A 22,282-nucleotide genomic window follows, 5' to 3' on the forward strand; every position below is an offset into this window, starting at 1 on the left:
TTTTACTGGAAATAAATTTTTATATTTAATCTACTTCTTCCTTTCACTTCTTAAACTGAATTTGGCTTTGCAACCCACCATTCTTTGGTCACTTTCTATATTTGCTTTGTAGATAACAGTGACATTTGTGAAAGCCTAATTCTTATCTTCTATAATGAAGTTGATCTCATTCTTTGTTTCTGCAGGTTCATTTTCTCCGTGTTCCTTTTATCGCCCACCATTACCAAGGCGGAGTAATAATGTTTAGCGCGCGCGCGCGCGTGCGTGTGTGTGTGTGTGTGTGTGTGTGTGTGTGTGTGTGTGTGTGTCTGTGTGTGTCTGTGTGTGTCTGTGTGTTTGTGTGTGTGTGTTTATGTGTGTGTTCCCCTTATATCTCATGAACGGCTCGAGCTATCAACGTGAAACCTTCAAGGTATCAAGAAATGGCTAAAATCTTGGACGAGTTCGAAAATGGGCACTCGGGGCCAAGTTCAAGGTAATCGAAATGGCTTCCAAAGGTCAAGTAGTTTTTTTATCACCCACTTTTAGCACCATTATATTTAGTAAGGGGAGAGGTTGTGTAGATCAGATATTCATTCTTAGATCTTTAGTGGAAAAGTTTCTAGAGAAAGGAAAGAAATTGTATGCGGCCTCTATGGATTTGGAAAAAGCATATGACAGGGTGGATAGACAAGGATTGTGGAAAGCATTAAGAATATATGGAGTAGATGGGAAGTTGAATGCTGTGAAGAGTATGTATGAGGATGCTTAGGCTTCAGTGTGGGTGGATAGTGAAATAAGTGAATTTTTGTATTTGAATGTTGGGTTGAAACAGGGATGTGTCTAGTCTCCATGGTTGTTCAATCTGTATATGGATTAGGTTACAAAAGAGATACAAGGTAGGGCAGTGGATGTTGGAGTGGCCCTCGTGAGAGGGGGCAGTGTTTCGAAACTCCCTGTACTGTTGTTTGTAGATGATATTGTGTTGTTAAGTGAAGACGAAGAGGAGCTACAAGATTTGGTGGATGAGTTTGGGAGGGTGTGTAAGAAATGGAATCTAAAGGTGAATGTAGGTAAAAGTAAAGTTATGGTCTTCGAGAGAAGTGAAGTCAGTGAATGTACAGTGAGATTGGATGATGAGGAAATGGAAAACGTGAGTGCGTTTAAGTACTTGTGTAGTGTGATGAGTAAGGATGGAAGTTTGGAGAGTGAAGTGCTTGAAAGGGTACAACAAGGAAGGGAGGTTGGTGGTTCCTTGAAAACAATGATAAGAAACAGGGAAGTGAGCATGGAAGTGAAAAAAGTTACTACCTGACAGTATTGTGATACCAACTCTAACGTATGGAAGTGAAGCTTGGAAGTTGTTGGAGGGACACAAGTCAGGGTGAGAGCAGTGGAAATGAGTTATTTGAATGGAGCCTGTGGAGTCACATGTAGAGACAGACTGACAAATGAGGATGTAAAGGAGCGTTGTGTTGTGGATGTGGATATGATAGGAAACTTAGGAGAAACACATTGAGATGGTTTGGCCATGTGAAGAGGATGGAGAGTGAGAGACTTACGAGAAGAGTGTATGTGAGTGAGGTAGAGGGGAGAGAGGGATGGGGAGGGCAAGGATGAGATGGAGGGATGGTGTGGAGAGGTACAGTATATGAGAGAGGGGGATGTGAGTTGGGAGCAAGGCAGTGAAATGGCGGGGGAAAGGGCGACGTGGAGGCATTTTGTTTGTTGTCACCCTGTATGGGATTAAGACATCTGGCAATAGATAAATAGATAAATATTTCAAGAACATCTTGAGTTATCAACATGAAATCTTCAGGGTATCAAGATTTTGCCGAAAACTTGGCCGGGTTAGAAAATGGGCACTCAGGGACAAGGTCAAAGTCACCAAAATGGCAGCGAGATATCAAATAGCTTTTATTGCCTGCATTTACTACCGTTGTATCTCATGAATGGCTGCAGCTATCAACATGAAATCTTCAGGGTATCAAGATATGACCAAAATCTTGTACTAGTTTGAAAATGGGCACTCAGGGTCTGGGTCAAGGTCATCAAAATGGCTGCCAAATGTCAACTACTTTTAATATAGATTGGCATTTTCTAAAACGTGGTGACTGAGTTTCATAGAATTTTGCGAAGTTTTCTTCTCATGTGGTTCGTAATTAGCTTGTAACTTGGCCAACAACATATTTTGCAGTGTGAATAGCATTTGGCTTCCAAATGCTTTCCTTTCATTTGAAAGAAGGTGTTCATTACTCTCATATTATGGCTTGGAGCAAAATTTACCACCATTTCTCCATCGTCATTCCTTTCCCCCACTCCGAATTTTCTCATGCATGCTTCTCCGTTTTTCAGTTTGTCAACTTTTGCATTGAAGTCTCTTATGAGTATGGTATATGTAATATTTTCTGCCTCTATAATCTGGAAGATATCAAAGAATGTTTCTATTTCTTTATGTAACCTTTGAGAAGTCGTTCATATCCTTATATTACTTTACAATTTATCTTTTACATAGTCTAATTACAATCCATGCTACTCTGTCAGATACACTGCTAAATTTAAACAATGTTCTCTGCAAGATTTCTATTAATTAGAAATCCTACACCACTAACTCATTCATTTTTCCTTTGACTGTAGTAAAATATGGTAGGTAGTTGCTGTTTTGGAGCTGAATTTATTTTTCTTCTTTTCTGTGGGTCTCACTCAACCCAACAATATACCAACTTACATTTTCTATTTTAGTCATTAAGGTATCAAGTTTGTAATCTTCTGTGAGGCTTCAGCATTGTATGTGTAGATCTTCATGGATTTCAGTTTGCATAAAGTTGCAATCTCTGATTTGTCAAGACAGTGTGCCACTTTTGGTGGCACACTGCCCATAAGGGCAGGGGGCAATGCGATTGGACCTTTAGTAAACAGTGATCCAACAGGAACGTCCATTATCATTACCAGTCGAATTCATGTTTCGTGTGGGGATTGTCATAAATAATCTCACCTACCTGCCACATAGTTTCTGGTGAGAATTTTTGTGTCACCCTATTCAGTATATTCAATGGATCCTTAGATATCTATAGGGGGTCCCATCGTCCATGGCATCTAAGACGGTACCTCCAAGTTTTTTCTTTCTTAACCCCTTAACCGCGGGGCGTCACTTTCGTGACGCTTGGGAGCAAGGGATCATACCGCGGGGCGTCGCTTTTGTGATTCTGTGTTATTTTGAATTCACCCGGGCTTCCAAGTGGGGGCTTGTATCATCTATCAGTACTGCCAATGTCCAACACTAGTCAGCACTCCTAATCTCATCTGTACTCCCATCCATTGTTGACAATTTAGCCATTTCTCCCCGTTGTTGACTCCCCTCCCTACCCCCCCTCCATTACCCTATCCTCTCGCCTGCCCGGCCATGCTACGCTAAGTAAATCTTCCCTGGAATTTTTCACTGATTTCATCCATTGAAATAAGCCCTATGTCCTATTCTTATACCAAATAATATATACAAGAAATAAGGTAAGTGAGAGTGCCATACACCTGGAATTGGCTAATCATCACCTGACAACACCTCACGTGCACTCGTTCGCTAATTTTCGCTGTTTTTTTTCCCTTGAAATATGCCGTATAATCTATTTTCGTAATAAATATACATGTAAGGAGGGAAGGGAGAAGCCTAAGTGATATTTACATTCACCTGGAACTACCTAATTTATAATGTATTGTCTAGATTTCCTGCCAATCATATCAGTGCTAGACAAAGCTGTTTCAAGATATAACATTGGTAGCTCTGAATATATATCTCCTAAGTAGGCCTCTAATCTATTTTCGTAATAAATATACATGTAAGGAGGGAAGGGAGAAGCCTAAGTGATATTTACATTCACCTGGAACTACCAAATTTATAATGTATTGTCTAGATTTCCTGCCAATCATATCAGTGCTAGACTTAGCTGTTTCAAGAAGTAATATTGGTAACTCTGAATAACCCCTAGCAGGCCTCCACGCTGGTCTATCAGTTCACTCTCATCTTCCCAAGCGAGAGTACGTATGTTTCTTCTTGCTGACTTCAAGGCCTTTTTTCACCCCCATGCAAATGGCCCTGTGACCTTTACCCTCTACTAAACCTCGTGTGGAAAGAGGTAAAGGGCTGACAATTGATAAAAGAGTGACTACGATCTTTCTATTGGGTAAAACAGTGCAAGTGGAATTGTAAATAATGTGTAAATAATGTGTAAACAGCAAGTGAAAGTAATGAATGTAAATATACGTGAACAATGGAAAATAGTTTTATAAGTTATTTCAAGTGACAGTGCACAACACAGTGTAAATAAAATAGAAATGTAAATAACGTAAATAAAATACAGAACGTAAATAGAAATGTAAATGAGTAGTATTATAAGAATATGAGTATATACCCTAGGAGTAATGAAAGTGAAAGTTTCACTCTAGGATGTCTGAATGCTATGAGTTATGAGAGTGAAGATGAAAGTGACATTCACAATGCCAGTATACTGTACAGGACGAGAAAGTGAATGCTACGTATTTTACTGAAAGAAATTGAATCCCTACAGTGACAATAAACTAATACTACTGAAGGAAACTTATGGATAAAGACTGTAGATATATATAAGTGTTATATAGTAATAGAAATATAAAGTGTGAGGGGTTTTATGAATAATAAATGACAGACTACCAAGAGCGAACTAGTGCCAGTGCGACGATCAGACGCGCTCGTAATTTCCATTGCTTTCACAGTGTTTTTTTTTTTAGTATGGATCCCAAACTACTTGAAAATTGTAGAATAGTGTTTATAGTGTTTGTATCTGGCTGTGGTAATCATATTACTGGTTGTCGGGAAGTGTAAAGTGGAGACTTCGTTACCCTACTTCAGAGGTCTCCACAAGTCCTACGGTAACCGACGAAGGCTCAACAATCATTCCAGGAGAAAGCTGAAGGTATGCGCCATAAGCATATGTAATTTTATTATTCTAGGACTAATAACTGATTTTTGGCAAATATTTTTTGAGAGTCTGTCGGAGCCCAAATAACCCCGCGGCACACGCAAGTCATTGGTAAACAAGCCCGCGGTGTAGGGGTTAATAACAGAACAGATTAACCCTCATCCACCAGGGATTTTCTGCTATTGCCCACTCCTCCTTATGGGGAATTTCTGAGATTTTGGGAAAAAATCCCCTGATTCAAACCCTAAATTCCGGCAAACTATTATAGCTAGAGAAAAAAATTAAGTATACATAAGACTCACCAGCTCTTCCTCTTTCAAATGAAAGTATCGCGAGGTCTCCAGGTGCTCCCGTTTATGAGTAAGGATAAATTAAAGATGACTGGTTTGCTGTGTTCTGGCAGGCTAATCCGGTTGTGCACCATTGCCAGTGACCTTGGACTCACTGGTAGCATCGGCAGCACTGACCGGAGTGGTGATTGTAACACTGCCTGACCTCTCGGAATATTCCAATAATTTTTTCAACATTTCTTTACTCACTGTTATAAGGATGAGTCATCACCTCTTATATGTGGCTCCCCATAGGGTTTTCCGCCCATTTCATAGCGCCACTATGCCCCATAGATGTATGGGAAAAGAGTATTTTCTGTACTCACTTCTTGCCTCAATTATAATAATTCCCCTCTACTACAGCACTTAAATTTGCACTCAACATCATGATTAAGGGTAATTGCACATTGAGAGGTAAATGCTCTGGCTGTTTCATGCAGTATGCTTGAGTATGAGGTAATTACCTGTACAGAAATTGTGACTAATTTCTACTAATCAAGGGCAACGTGAAAATATTACTAATCTTATACATTCATTCATTCATTGCCAGACGCCATGTATCCCAAACGGGGTGGCCAAGGGTTTAGAGTTAATTGTTTTACAGGGAGGGGTACTAATCCTCCACCAACCCCACTTGACACTTAGGGAGAACGTTATGCCAACAGCATCTGGTGTTCCCAAGCGGTCACCCATCCAAGTACTAACCAAACCCAACGTTGCTTAACTTCGCTGATCAGACGGGAAGCGGTGTACTCAACGTGGTATGGCACACAACTTATATTTTTTGTACTTCACATCATAAATACGTTAATGCTCACATATTCAACATTATTTTCTGAGTAACGAGGGAAAAAATTTAGTTGCAGCCAACCAGGTCATTTTCTTTTTCTCCCAAGCACTTATGGTATTCTTTCATTGTACTAGATAGGGTTACTCAAGGTGTTTTCAATGTTTCACAAATAACCATAAAAAGTAACGCGTATTGCAATGCACTTGTAAAACTTATTATAAAACACTTATTTCATAACGCATACTAGATATGACTTATATTGTCTTACATTTCACTTATGTATAAAAAACATTTGTGCATAACTGTTTACTATTTACAATTTCCCACAGACCTGCTCAGTCACTGAGTCCTTTCCCTAGAGGTAAGGGCAGAACTTTCGTGGGGGTCGATGATGCAATTGGCCCCGTGCATGGAGGGCCAGAATTGGATGAGGAGGATAAGAAAGACATCACTCTACACTCTACCAGTGTTGTGTACAGATTGTGACGTTTGTCAGTGGGGTACCTTGGGTACCCACCTACTCTATGCTTGTCAAAGAAAATGGCCGCGAGTTCAAAGGGTGGCAGGAAGGTGCTTGCGGAATATCCCATCAGCCAGCGGCGCTTCGCGCCCTGAATCATGATGGCAATACACATCAGCTGGCAGTCAGGGGTTAAGGAAAATCAAATGAATTTAAAAAATAATCCATACACTAGATAACTGGCGTCCTGCATTAAAAAAAAATCTTTAACAATTGGGCTAGAACAGCTGTAGGTAGTAGTTTATGGAGAAACAATTCCAGGGAAGCGAGTTCCGGAGAGATACAGTTCAGGGAATATGTCTGTGTAACATTCCAGTCATAAGTCCTACCAGATGTCTGTGAAGCACTAGGGATGGCATGGAGAGGTGGCACAATGGATGCAACTTCGTTTGATCATTTGCCATAAAAGTATCTTTAAAAATAATGCAAAGAAGGCAACACTCCATATTACTTGTAGGAAAGGTAAGTCTATTTGTAGTAACAGGGTTATTCATTACTCCAGCAGCTTTATTTTGAATTTTGTCTACTTGTTTTCGTGCAACCTCTCCACATCCATTCACAAGGATGAGCAATATTCTAGCTGAAAGAGCACACGACTGTTTTAAATTATAGCTAGCTGCTCGTCAGTGAAGAAGTTACGGACTCTGTACAATAATCCAAGCTTCTTTGAGGCGGTTTTAGCAAGTGATCTGACATGAGAGGTCCAGCTGAGGGCATTGTTAAGTGAAACACCAGGAACTTCAACTCTTTTGGAGATGGGAATATTATTAGCATTGAAGGTAATATACGAATCTAGCAGTATCTGTCTATTAGTAAATTGTATATATTTGGTTTTACTAGCATTAAATAAGGCAGGTTTACTTCTCCCCATTGAGTGATCCTAGATGAGCCTTGATTTATGGAGATGGCTGCACTAAGTTGAGAGAGATATTAAACTTTGTGAATGTGTGTTTCAGTGTGAATGACCTGTGAAGGGTTGAGTCATGTGCAAATGAATGGATGGGATTGTGGGTGACAGATAAGAGATCATTAACATGAACTAGGAATAAGGTTGGCACCAGAACTGATCCATGTGGCACGCCGGCATTAATTAAGTGGGAACTGGGATACACATCATCTGCTTTTACTTTTATTTTTGTGTCACTGAGATATGAGGAAAGCAGAGGAACAAAGGACGTTAGTCCATAGCTAGGGAGTTTGAATACCAGGGAATGGTGTAATGCACTGGTGACAACTTTAGAATATCAAGGGCTACTGTATGAGTTTTTCTATGTTGGTCAGTTCATTGATGGCTGTTATGAATCAGGAGATTGAATATATCAATGGTGAATCTTTCTTGGCAAAAACCAACTTTTTATCACTAATTAAGCTGTTGGATTCAAGGTGTTGATCTAAGTGATGATTATAATTTCAAATACTTTACCAAGAGAATATGTGATAGCTATTGGTCTGTAATCAGATGGGTCAGAGGAACTTCCATGAAATACAAAATGAATAAGTAGGTATGCAAAGTCTGAATAATTTAGCTAGAACAGAGGCAAGTTCTCAGGAGCATTTTTTCAAAACAACCGGAGAAATTCCATCTGGGCCTGGAGCTTTGTTGGTTAGTAAATTGTCTAGGATGGATTTTACGTATTTAGTCTGTATCTAGTATGTATCTGCAAGGCCTTCCCCTGTCTACCACCCGGGAACACGCAAGGTGGCTGTGGTATCCTGTCCCTGAATTTTACACACACACACACACGCACATATATATATATATATATATATATATATATATATATATATATATATATATATATATATATATATATATATATATATATATATATATATATACAGTATGTGGTAGGTGGCGGCACTCACCATCCACTCACTCTATGTAGTGCTTCTGTCGGGTGTCTGCCTCTTTCCTCTCCTCCATCCTTCTTTCCTTCCATCCTCTTCTGTCTTCCTTTCCTTCATTCTTTCCTAGTCCTTCTGCCTACGGGTAACTTTACACTCCCTCTTCTGTCTTTCTTTCCTTCATTCTTTTCTCTTCCTTCTGCCTGTGAGTGACTCTACACTGAGTGACAAGCAAAATGGTTTCCTGTATACCAGGAAACCATTTACTACGCTGGGTGGTAACCATATAACTAAATTTTGGCGCCTGGTGGTTTGGTGGGTAATTATTACGCTCCAATCGGATTGAGCCGGTGAAGATTTATATCCAAGGGGTGGTTGGGGTTTATTGCTCATGTAATGCCACCCAGGGATGAGTGAGGCTGGTCACTCTCATCTTAAATGCCGGGACCAGCTGCCTAGCCCCGGGCTCCTACGCTCCTCATGGGGCAATGTAGGATTGGATGATAGATGGATCGGAGGGGACAAAATCTGCCCGCACTATGGGGTGGTACTACTACTCTGTGGCCAGGTTGTGTTAGGAAGAATACTGCCACCGTATTCCCTGCGTGTCGTAAAAGGCGACTAAAAGTGGCGGGGTGAGGGGACTAGGGACCCCCTCCCCTGTATTTTAAGCTCCTAAAAAGAGAGAGGCCCAAAAAACGGATGGGGGTTGAGTTATCCCCGTAACCTGAAGATTGGGTCTATGAATGTGCGTGGATATATTACGATTGAGGCTAAAAGGGAGGAGATTGGGGGAATGTTTGTGAGAAGAAAGTTGGATGTGTTAGCTTTGAGTGAAACGAAGATGAAAGGGAAAGGTGAGTCTATGTTTGGAAGTGTGAATGGAAAATTGTCAGGTGTTGATAAAGGAAGGGCAAGAGAAGGTGTGGCCTTGGTAGTAAGTCCAGAAGTACAGCAGTGTGTGATTGAATGGAAGGAGGTGTCATCGAGACTGATGTGGGTGAAAGCGAAATTTGAACGTGAGTTGTGGGTGTTTGTGAGTGCATATGGGCCTGATAGTGAAAGGGATGAAGAAGAGAGGGAGTCTTTCTGGAATGATGTTGATGTCTGCAGAGTTTTGGAGCAAATGTGAATGTGGTAATGATGGGAGATTTGAATGCTAGAGTGAGAAATGTAGCAGTTGAAGGTGTAGTTGGTATGCATGGTGTGCCTGGAAGAAATGAAAATGGGGAACGAATGATAGGGATGTGCGTTGAGCGAGAGATGGTGATTGGAAATACCCTGTTTGAGAAGAAAGATATTTATTACTATACATGAGTGAGACAGGAGGGTGGAAGGGTTGTTGACAGAGCATTGATGGACTATGTGGCTGTGTCCAGGAATATGATAGGAAGATTGTTGGATGTGAGAGTTCTGAGAGGGGAGGGTGGAGGTATGTCAGACCATTACCTGATGGAGGGAAAGTTAAGAGTAGGTAAGAGATGGGTGAGAGCGAGGAGGGTTAGGTATGGTAGGGAGGATTCATAGTGAGTGAGTTGTATAAAAGAGAGAAAATGATAGAGAATCAGGAGAAATTGAAAGATGAGAGGAACGCAGTGAAAGATCTGGAAAATGGCAGTGTGGAGGAGGAATGGCAGTGTGCAGTGGTGGGGCATGCAGAAGAGGTGTGCGGTGTGAGACGTGTGGGTGGTGGTGTAAGAAAAGGAAGTGAATGGTGGTGCGAGCATGTAAGTATTGCTGTGGCTGAGAAGAGATGTGCATATGAAGAGTGGCTCCAGAGGAAGGATGAGGTGTCATATGAGAGGTATAAGGAAAAGAGGAATATTGCGAGAAGGGCTGTGCGTGATGATAAAGTGGCAGCAGATGAGAGGTGGGGTAGGCGGCTAACTGAGAATTTTCAACAGAAAAGGAAAATGTCTTGGAAGGAGGTGAAAAGGGTGCAAAAGGGAGAGTCTGGGAAGGAAGAGCGACTAAAAGCAGAGGATGGAAGGATGTTAAATGAGATGGATGCAGTAAGGAAGGGATGGGCAGAGTATTTTGAAAGATTGTTAAATGTAAAGGAGGAAAGGGTGGCTGAGATTGTGGCAGATGGAAAGGTGCAAGGAAAAAATGTGTTGGGAGAGTTGAATGATTCTTTGATCACGAAGGAGGAAGTGGAGGAGGCAGTAAAGGAGATAAAAAAAGGGAAAGCTGCAGGTATTGAAGGGTGTTCTGTGGAATGCCTGAAGGATGGTGAAGTGGCTATTGTTGAATGGTTAGTAAGATTGTTGAATGTGTTCTTTGTGAAAGGTATGGTGCCAATTGAGTAGGCAAGTGCTTGTGTGGTCCCGTTGTATAAAGGCAAGGGTGATAAGTATGAATGTACTAGCTTTAGGGTATAAGACTATTGAGAGTTGTTGGTAAGGTGTATGGTAGAGTGTTAATTAAGAGAATTAGAGAGGGTACAGAGGGAGTGATTGGTGATGAACAGTGTGGCTTTAGGAGATGTAGGGGATGCATGGATCAGGTGTTTGCTGTGAGACAACTGTGTGAAAAGTATTTGGCGAAAGGCAAGGATGTGTTTTGGGCATTCATGGATTTAGAGAAAGCGTATGATAGAATTGATAGAGGTTTTGTGGACTGTTTTAAGATTGTATGGACTTGATGGTAGGTTACTAAAAGGGGTGAACAGTTTTTATGTAAATAGTAGAGCATGTGTAAGAGTGGGAAATGCTGTGAGTGATAGGTTTCCTGTGAGAGTGGGGCTGCGACAGGGATGTGTGATGTCGCCTTGGTTGTTTAATATTTATATGTATGGTGTTGTAAGGGAGGTGAATGCAAGAGTTTTAGGTGGAGGTCTGAGTCTGGTGAATGTTGATGGTGGAGAGTGGAATCTGAAGCAGCTGCTGTTTGCAGATGATACTGCACTGGTGGCAGATTCAGAGGAGAGATTGAGGCAGTTGGTAGAGGAGTTTGGAAGGGTGTGTGAAAGGAGGAATTTGACAGTAAATGAGATTAAGAGTTCAATAATGAAGTGTACGAGGTTAGTAGGTGGTAGGGGGATGAATATAGTTCTGAATGGTGAGTTGCTTGAGGAGGTAGAATGTTTTAAATAGTTAGGGTCACATGTTGCTGTGGATGGAAGAATAGATGCAGAAGTGAAGTTTAGAATGAATGAAGTAGGAAAGGTGCTGGGAGGAATGAAGGAAGTGTTTAGATGTCGTTCGCTTAGAATGGATGTAAAGAGAAGGCTGTATGAGGGTGTTGTAGTACCGACTGTGTTATATGGGCCTGAAACATGGAATATGGGTGTACCAGAGAAGAAAAGATGAAAGGTAATGGAGATGAGGTGTCTGAGGAGTATGTGTGGAGTGACGCATATGGATTAAGTACGAAATGATGAAGTGCGAAGGAGAACTGGAGTTGTTTGGGAGATGGCTGATAGAGTTGAGCAGAGGGTGTTGCGATGGTTTGGGCATATGGAGAGAATGGATAATGAGCGATTGGTGAAAAAGATAACTAGATCTGATGTGAGAGGTGTAAGGCTGAGAGGGAGACCATGAATAGGATGGATGGACAGTGTGAAGAGAGAGCTGGATGCGAGAGGGATGTCTGTTGAGCATGGAAGAGTGGATGTGTGTGACAGAAATAAATGGAGAGAAATTGTGAATGAATAAATGATGACGCAGCCCTGAGGGGATATTTTCCCGCATTTAGTCTAATCAGCTAGTCAGGTTAGGTGCAGGTAAGGGGATGGGTCTATAATGATGTGGCAGGGGTAAACCAGCTCTGCTGTCGGGCCCTGCTACGGATGTCACTGATTGCACTGCTCAGTTGACACTTGTGCAGTGTGGTGCAGTGAGAATCTGTACCTTCTCCCCTTTGGGGCTAAGATGCGAATGAATGTGTTTGAATGGATGAATAAATGGGGAGTGTGTCGTCCTGTCTCGGCTACCTCTCTTTCCTTGGGGGAAGCAACCTAGGTATATATATATATATATATATATATATATATATATTATGCGAGGAAGATGGAACCAAAGGATAAGCAGGCAAATGTTCCTTAAAAAAAATAAAAAAGAGTCAAATTGAAGATCCATTCATTTTGAGATGCCTGGACACAATGCGTTTGAAAGACTGGACAGCATAGGAAGTAGGAAATACAGAGGGAGACAGTTCCAGAGTTGACCTGTTGCATAAATGAAGGACTGGGAGTAACGGTTAACTCTTGCATTAGAGAGTTGGACAGAGAAGGGATGAGAGTTTGTTGCTAGAAGAGTGCTTTGCACCCCTCGTAGAGGTAGAGGGATGCAAGTAGACAGTTCAGAGGACCAGTGACCATTGAAGTAGCAATAGAAAAGATATAAAGAGGCAACAGTGCGGCGAAGAGACTGAGGTTGAAGAGAGCCAGTAAGAGGAAGAGAGTTGATGAGACGAATAGCATTTGACTCCACCTTATTGAGAAGACCTCTATGTGGGGAGCCTCCCTACACATGATTGTTGTACTCTAAACAGGGGCGAGTAAAACCCGTGTATAAAATCAACAACTGTGCAGAGGAACAGAAGGCTTGGAGTCGGCTTAGCACACCTAATCTCTTGGAAGCAGATTTTACAAGAGATGCAATATGATCTTTCCAAGATAAGTCCCGTGTGAATGAAACCCAAAGCATTTTCAAGGATGATGCAGGATTGAGCTGGATTTTATTAAATATTAGTTGATACTCCCGTGGAAGTTTTTGATGGGTTCATAGGTGTAAAAACTGAGTCTTTGATGCATTAAAAACATTATTATTTTTGTCCTAGTCAGAGTTACAAGCCAAGTCAGACGTTAAGTGTGCCATTGCCTCATCCCTTGTTTGTTGAAGTAACTGCTGAGATGGACGTTGTGGAAACCGAATGGAAAGGTGAAGTGTGGAATCATCAGTGTACAAGTGGATAGGATTAGATGCACATCTTAGAAGATTATTAATGAATAAAAGGAAGAGAGTTGGTGATAGGACAGAGCCCTGAGGAACACCATTGTTCATAGATCTAGAAGAATGATGGCCGTCTACAACAGCAGCTGCAGAACGACCAAAAAGGAAGCTATAGATGAAGGCATAGAGAGAAAAGTAGGAACCGTAAGAGGGTAGTTTGGAAAATAAAGATTTATGCCAGACTCGATCGAAAGCCTTTGAGATGTCAAGTGCAATGGCAAAGCTTTTGCCAAATCCCGAAAGGAGAATGACCAGGAGTCTGAAGGGTGGGTGAGAAGATTGCAAGTGGATCATCCCTGACGGAACCCATAGTGACGATCAGAAGAAAGGTTGTGATAGGAAAGATGCTTTAAAATTTTTCTGTTAAGAATAGACTCGAAAACTTTTGAGATACAGGATTCTAAAGCAATTGGATGATAGTTAGAGGGCTGGCAATGGTTACCCTTCTTTGGGACTACCTGAATGACAGCAAACTTCCATCAAGAAGGAAGGGTACAAGTTGAAAGAGAAAGGGAAAAGAGTTTACCTAAGCAGGGTGTAAGCACAGAAGCACAGTTCTTGAGGACAACAAGAGGGACTCCATCAGGCCCATATGCCTTGTTAGTATTGAGGCCAGTGATGGCAGAAAATACATCAGCTGAAGAAATTTTAATGTCAGCCATTAGGAAGTTTGAGGGAGGAAGTGATGGAGGAACAGCACCGGAATCATCTAAGGTGGAACTGGAGGAGAAAGTCTGAGTGGAGAGAACTGCTTTATCAGTCGATGAAATAGCTACAGAGCCATCAGAACAGGAAAGAGGAGGGAAGGATGATGAGGTAAAGTTGTTAGAAAGGCTTTTGGCAAGGTGCCAGAAGGAGTGGGAAGAATTCGAGTTGGAGATATGAGAGCACTTATTTTTAGCAGAGCGAAGAACAGACTTTGCACGATTCCAGGCAGAAACATAATAAAAGATGTGATCAGGGGCGGGTTGGCTCCAGTACCTATTTATAGGGCCTCTCCTTGTTGCGGACAGCATTAGAACAAGCGTGATTAAACCAAGGCTTTTTTGCATTAGTCAAAGGATGTGAGAAAGGAATGTATGCTTCCATGCCAGAGAGAATAATATCCATAATGCGCAAGGTATACTCAGATGGCTTCCAGCCTTGGAAGCAATAATCATTCCAGGGAAAATCAAAGAGGTACTACCTGAGGGCCTCCCAATCAGCAGCTCCAAAGTGCCACAGACGACGTTGCTTTGGAGGGTCCACAGGCCATACCAGAGCAATACCACAGGTTAAGGTAATAAGGTTATGATCAGAGGAGCCCAATGGAGAGAAAAGATTAACAGTTTAAGCAGAAGGATTATTTATAAGGATGAGGTCAAGTATGTTTGGGCTCTCTCCAAAGTGGTCAGGGATACAGGTACGGTACTGTACAAGCTGGTCTAGGTCATTAAGGATAGAAAAGATGTAGGCTTATTCACCTGGCGATTCAGTGAAAGGAAAGGAGAGCCAAATGTGGTCGTGAACATTGAAATCTCCTAGAATGGAGATCTCAGAGAAAGGGGAAATGGATAGAATGTGTTCCTTCGTAGAAGTAAGACTGCCGAAGAATTTTTAATAGTCAGTAGTATAAGGAGATAAGTAAACAATGCAGATGTATTTAGTCAGAGAATGACAGGAGAACCGAAGCCAGAGAATAGAGAATTCAGAATAATCAAGTTCAGGAACATGAGAGCAAGATAGGTCGTTGAGTACATATACACAACATCCACCTTTGGCTTTGAAATGAGTATAGAGAAAGGAGGAGGTTACAGAAAAGGGCTTGCTGTCTGTTGCCTCAGACAGCTGAGTCTTGGTAAGGAAGTGAATGTGAGGTTTAGAGGAGGAGAGGTGGTGTTTGACAGTGAGAAAGTTAGAGGAAAGGCCGCGAATGTTGCAGAAATGAAGAAGTGAGTCAGACAGTGGATCCAGGCAGCTCAAAGAGTCGTCATCGGGAGAGGGGCGGATGGTGGGAACATTTATGGTCCCCCCCCCCTTGGGACTCCGAGGCATGGTTTTGGTGTACCATTTTTTTTTTTTTTTTTTTTTTTTGAAAAGGAAGTGTAGTGTGTGCTGTGCATGTAGATTGGTGTTGACAGTTAAAGAAACTTGTACTGGAGAGCATGCTGGCCTACCTTCTGTGTTACTGAAACACTGAAAAGTTTAGCAAAGGGGGAAGGTCAGGCTAGTCCCGAGGGCTGATGAAACGGGAGCTGCAGCTCTCCCTTGTCATTAGTTTTCCATCCACCTTGGGAGTGCTGCATTGCTCGACTGGTGCTATATATATATATATATATATATATATATATATATATATATATATATATATATATATAGATAGATAGATAGATAGATAGATAGATAGATACAAAGATAGATAGATAGATAGATAGATAGATAGGTAGATAGACGGATAGATATATAGATAAAAAAATAGATATCCTCGTTCATCATGATGATCATCAGCCATTACAAGTACACTGCTGAACAAAGGCCTCCCCCAACCTTCTCCACGAATTCCTTGACGGAGCCAATCTTTGCCACGTTTTTCCTGCAAGTTTCTGTATCTCATCTCTCCACGTTCTGCCTGGCCTGTCTCTGCTACGCTTACAATCTCCTGGTGTCCAGTCAGTCAGCCTCTTGCTTCATCAGTTATCCCTTATTCTTGTGACATGGCCTGCCCACCTCCATTTCTGTTCTTTTATAACGTCAATAATATCTTGGACTTTAACCTGCTCTCTCACCCAAGTTAATCTTTTTCTGTCACTTAAAGATATTCCCAAGACTGACGTTTCCATTGCTCTGAGAACGGATTAAATTATTTTCCATCGACGTTGTTAGTTTCCGGGTCTCACAACCATACATCATAGGTGGAACTATATATTCATTATGCACTTTTCGTTTCATACAAAGTGGCAAGCTACTTTTCATAATCTCTCTCTCTCTCTCTCTCTCTCTCTCTCTCTCTCTCGGGCTCCACCGCATATACTTGATGAGGTGGCACGCACACACACACACACACACACACACACACACACACACACACACACACAGAAAGAGAGGGAGAGAGCTTTGTGTATTTTAGAAAACAATATTTCTAGTAAATTCCTTATCTACGCGCGGTTGTAGGCTAAACAAGGAAATGAATTGAACGCATCTGGGGACAATATCAGTAGATCAAAATATGGGCTTCGGATAGAGGACAGAAGGATCGGACTAGTAAATTTACGCTAAACTCTGCGTTGTGTGGGTGGTGCCTGTGAATTTCTTCGGATTAAAAAAAAAGGTCAGTTTTCTTGGTGTAACCATTTGTTCTTAGAAAAAAAAAAAGCAAAAAACACGAAAATAAATGTTACTGGAATGTTGGTGTGCACATGTTTTGAAAGTTTTCTTTTTCAAAATGGTTGTAACAGTCTTGTCTCGTGTATTATCTACCTCTCTTCCCTTCCTTTCTTCGCCCATCTTCTTCCCCGTTCATTTTAACTCCCTCTTTCTCATCACTTCCCATCTGTTCACCTCGTCCCTTTTTCTTTTCCAATTCAGTCCTTTTTCAAATCCTTTCTCGCTCCATTCCCTCCCTCCCCTTCTCTCTCTCTCTCTCTCTCTCTCTCTCTCTCTCTCTCTCTCTCTCTCTCTCTCTCTTTTCACTCCCTACCTCTCTTCCATCCCCTTCTTCCCTTTCTCTCCTCCACTGTCTTCCTCCCTTACACTTCCTGATAATATTATATTTCATTCTATTCCTCTTTACCACTCCCTCCCTCCTTGCAGCTCATTCTTACGTTTCCCTCTCTTCGGTTTCCTCGTCTTTTCCACTTCCTCACTCCTACCTCTCATTCATGTCGTGCCTGGTTTTAGCTTCCTTCATTTCCCATTCCCTTATTGTTTTGAACACTTGCTCCCTCCCTCTCTTTCACTACCTCCATTTCTTCCAGTTCCATCCTTTCTTTCACATGCTTCCTCTTTTCCTCTTCCTTTTCCTATGCTAGTGCTTTCCTTTCTTGCATTTCCTTCACGTCCGACTCTTTCTTCCCCTCAGCTTGTTTTTCCTTTCCTCTACCTCTGTCTCTTACTTTCCCTCAACGCCCCTCCTTTACTTCCCACATTCCCTGAGCTTCTCCTTCTCTTTCTTTCTCTGCACGTTTTCACCTCACTTCTTTTTGTACGTTGTTATAGTTTTGTGTGTCTTATATTCAATCCAGCTATTTTCTCTTCTTCCCATCGCTTCCCCGTTTCGTTTCCTCTTTCTAGCAACATATTGTCTTCTCATTCTCTAAACCCCTGCCTCTACTTCTCCTCCGCCTTCATCCCTTCTGTACAATATTCATATTTTGTTTCATTCTCTCCCAAGAATGTTCTCCTCCTATTACTCTTTTTCTTCCCCCCTCCTTTTTTTTCATCCTCCTTCGCCCTCCACCTTACACAAAAGCACTTCTGTCTTGTCTTTCTTTACGTATCGCCATCATCGTCCTCCTTTTCCTCCTTCAACTGCTCAGAACTATTCCCCAATACTTTTTCCTTTTGCACATCTATTTCTCTAGACGGGAGGCTTATCGATCTTCGAAGGTGTTCGACCCAGAGAGATTTTCGCGTTTACGCAGTAACAATTAGTCGGCTAGCATTTACAATAAATGCAGAATATATATGAGGTGAAACCAAGAATCCAGGAGCTTGAATGACGTGTGAACAACTGAGAAGCTAATTTCATTGGTCATGTGTTGATAGATCTCCCACTTTCATACCATATCTTTCTTTGTGTCTTCGTCGTAGTTCACCCCATGTTTTGGTGGCAGAAAAAAAGGCTAGTGTGATGATGGTTAACTCCTTTTCTATCATGACGTCTTAATTCCGTTTATTGTTGCCACTCCTACACAAGCATATTCAGTCAGAGATTTCCTTAGTGGTGTAGGGGTTAATAAACGCCGTATTTAGCCCCTCCAATTCCATATGTCACTTTCATCGGAAAAAATGTCGTTTGGAGTTAGAAAAAAAGAAGGAGAGAATGTGTCCTGGGACTGAAAGGGAGAAGTATGATTATTGCAGTCATATTATAATCCTGATTCATCTGTACGATTGGATTTAGCTTGAAAGACCTCAGTGATTGCAGTGATCGAACACCGTCGTTACGAGCACCAGTATCTCATAATTCTTGCTATCGCCATCTAGTTTGATAGGCTACATATACCGTAACAACAGACAAAAAAAATCACATTCCGCAAATTTTGCTTCCAAGCGAGAGGAGAAAAAAAGAAAAGAAAAAAGAAGGAACTCCCACATAATCTAACACCGTTGCCGGGATATACTGTAGTCTACAGGTCGGCCAAGTGACTTTGACCTGTGACCTTGACCATCGAGAGACTGCTCTGAATGTTGAAGTAATTAAATCATGTCTGACACTTAACCCTTCTACTAAGATTGCTATCAAAATCATCAAAATTGTTTGGACAGACACGCTTCTGTATCCTTGAACTTTAAGCTTTCGTGAATAAAACACGTATAGGTATGCACAGCATCACACTAGCCAACCCTTTCAGCATGATGACAGCCGTGTTGTATATTCCTGATACCGCCATATGATGTTACTAAACTCATGATCCATCCCCTCATAGCTAATTAGACATACTCTTAAGTCTCCTTTACCATAAAAAAAAAAAAATGACATTTTTCCCTATTGCATTACTGCTGTCGCCAAATTGGTTTAGCCTACCCCTTTATTCCCACGATGTATATATTCTTGCAGTTTACAAATGATTGTATGTACCTTTACAGCTTTGTTCGAACTTAAATATCCTTTATATATATATATATATATATATATATATATATATATATATATATATATATATATATATATATATATATATATATATAATATATATATATATATATATATATATATATATATATATATATATATATATATATATATATATATATATATATGAATAAAACTGTCTGGTGTAGAATGAATACATCTAATATTACCGTACTGTAAATCTTGGAAGTGAACAGGTGGAGATAGACTACCAGTAGAGAAGTAGGTTAATGGGGACCTTCTTAACCTCTTCAATGTGATCATGTAATTTAAGTTTATTCTTAGTGATTTTCAGACGACTTTAACTTAGATGAACCATTTGAGGCCAGAAAGGTTAAGTATTGCCTTCATAAAGCGCGTCATTATAGGAGGATTCCACAAAGCATTAACAGACTCGTCAGAAACTAGAAGAGGAATCTGAAAAATACTTCACTAAATTGAATGTGTAACCATTCAATTGCCAGTAGTCTTCTCGCCAGAGCAAAATCCTTTTGTGCTAATTTGGGTGAAATTCTCTGGGTGTCAGTAAAAAGGAAAGGGCCTTTTCATATTTTCTATTTGAGTAGCATCGTTAAGCCAAAAACATTATATATATATATATATATATATATATATATATATATATATATATATATATATATATATATATACACACACACACACAAGTGGACATCAGAACAGCAGCAAGTCTAAGGCGTCACAAACAGAGTAGAAACATTACAAGCTTTCATTTAGGTTCGTCTTCTCTTATTATAGACACACAGCCATTAATATAATCTTGTGTGTGTGTGTGTGTGTGTGTGTGTGTGTGTCACTGGCGCAGCCAGTGGGGGGCCACGGGGGCCCAAGCCCCCCCCCCCGAAATTTCTACGTGTGCTCGAGAATAGACTGAAATCTTAAATGTTGAATACTTGTTTAATCTAGGGTGTAATACTCAGTACGTCACATATTTGGAGAACTGAAAAAATATGCAATTCTGAGTAAAAAGTCTTGTATACACATATACTTTTTAAGACTTTTTACTTTAAGAGCGAGACAGATATTCGAATTTACGCACGGGAAGCCGTTGGCGCCCAGACGGGTGAGGAGAGGAGGCAGGAAAGAAAGCAAGAAATGTGTGCCGCTCTGCAAAATTTTTTTAATGTACCTTATGACACATTATCTTCAAAATGGGAAACTCTGCTACTAATAGGTTTTTGTAATTAACTAGTTAGGAGTACCTGTGGGCATGTAGGCCTACACGTGGCAGAACTGGCAAGAAAAATTAACTATTATGGCAACGTTTACCAGCCATAAGCTGAATGTCACTTGCTCATCACCCGCCTGCGCTATCAGTCACCAGTCAATTCTCATCAGATTGTATTGTAACAGTGACCGAACCATACAACTTGCTAATTATGCTAGTTGCACACTGTACTGTGACAAGAAGTGAAAAGACATATTCCGTGGGTTTCCCTGGATCACTTTATTATGAAACAGAAGCAGCCGTAGCAATCAAGTATATTGGACTTCATGAGTTCAGGTTCTAAAAGGTCAGTTTATGTTTTGCAAATGCATTACATTATAGAGGATATTATTACTGCCCGTAATAATAACAAATGATAATGTCATGCCATGAGCTCTGCATAAGTGTAGGTGCACGCAGAAACTGGAAGCTAATGATTGTTAATGATTTTCCTTGTGATATATTTCAGTCTTTAGCTACCTGTGCCCTGTGTGGCAACCATCACTGAACTAAGTGAATTATTTAACAGACGATGGATTTTCATAGCCATTTACGTTGAGTGTGGTGAGTTGGGACAGCGCGGGACATGGGGTGAGTTGGAGCAGTGGGCACTGCAATGACAAATGTCAAGACATTTCCATTTTTTGGCGCGCATTCAATAGCCCTGCCCCAACTTTACAAATTTTGTTAACACTAGTTTTCTGTAGAACTACGAATAATGCAAGAAAAATGTACAATTATGAAAGGGTAGCATTTTGACCCTTGTAGAATTTCTTTTTTGAAAATACATATATTTTGCCAATTTTCCTCTCCCACAGTCAGTTTTAGAGCTAAAGGTCTACTTTTTGGTGTGTGAAATCTTCAGTTGTTATAGTTTTTGTGATTTTTCGAGAAAATGTTTTTTTTTTTCTTTTTTTTTTCAGCAGAGCAGTGCTGAGGGATTAGCAGACAATAATTGTCCTGACTCGCCCACCGTTTTTTTTTTTTTTTTTATAACCCAGTGAGTTGGGACAACAATTTCATTTGTGATTTTCGCAAGGAAAAACCTACTTTTCATGCATTATATACTACTATATTATATAGTTTGCTATATTTACGATGGTCTGGGGTGTCAACAAGTAGATATTTCTCATTTTCAGGTTGAATGCATCCGCTAAAGGGAAAAAAATACTGTGACGTGGATTATGGCAGAAAAGAATATATTGGTGTAGTGTTAAAAGTAGGGAGAAAAGAGTTGTAGAATGAAATTTTTGGAAAGGAGAGGGACTGAGAAATGCAACTGGCTAGTGTGTGATGATAATATACTGTATACTGATGATTTTCGGCAGTATATCATTGGTGGACCTGTCTTATTAGCAGGAACTGTAAGAGGTGGACAGTGCCTTTCATCATTATAGAAAGCATATTTCTCAGTGAAAATTTTCAGCATAAATAGTTACAGGCAACTTAGTGGAACTCTTAACTACAGAATATGGTTAGTCATTGTGGCCCCCCCAGTTATATTTCTGGGTGTGCCAAGTAAAGCTAGAAAAATTATGATGATGAAAATTGGCAGAAATGGTTGGAAGTGGGTCCCAGATGGACCACATTTAAATTCGTGTTAACTGGCATATTCTGAGAGAGTGTTTTGATCCCTAATAATTGTCCGTCTTCGTAGTACAATACATGCCTGTAGAAGAAACAGCGGAACATTTCTGTGGCGTTTTTCATAGGTCTCCGCACAGAGAGAGAGAGAGAGAGAGAGAGAGAGAGAGAGAGAGAGAGAGAGAGAGAGAGAGGTTGTACGGTGTATCTACACTCGGATGTCTATTACGTCATTAATGCTACGAACAGATGGGATTTTTCTACAGAAAA

At 40.7% G+C, this 22,282-nt stretch overlaps 1 pseudogene; it reads right to left on the reverse strand.

Moving 5' to 3' along the window:
• Positions 1-5,916: 5,916 nt before the first annotated feature.
• Positions 5,917-6,035, reverse strand: LOC145405957 (5S ribosomal RNA; annotated as a pseudogene).
• Between the last annotated feature and the right edge of the window lie 16,247 nt (positions 6,036-22,282).

This window comes from Coenobita brevimanus, chromosome 68, assembly GCF_032717465.1.
Source record: "Coenobita brevimanus isolate Jiangsu-jjx chromosome 68, ASM3271746v2, whole genome shotgun sequence".
NCBI lineage: Eukaryota > Metazoa > Arthropoda > Malacostraca > Decapoda > Coenobitidae > Coenobita > Coenobita brevimanus.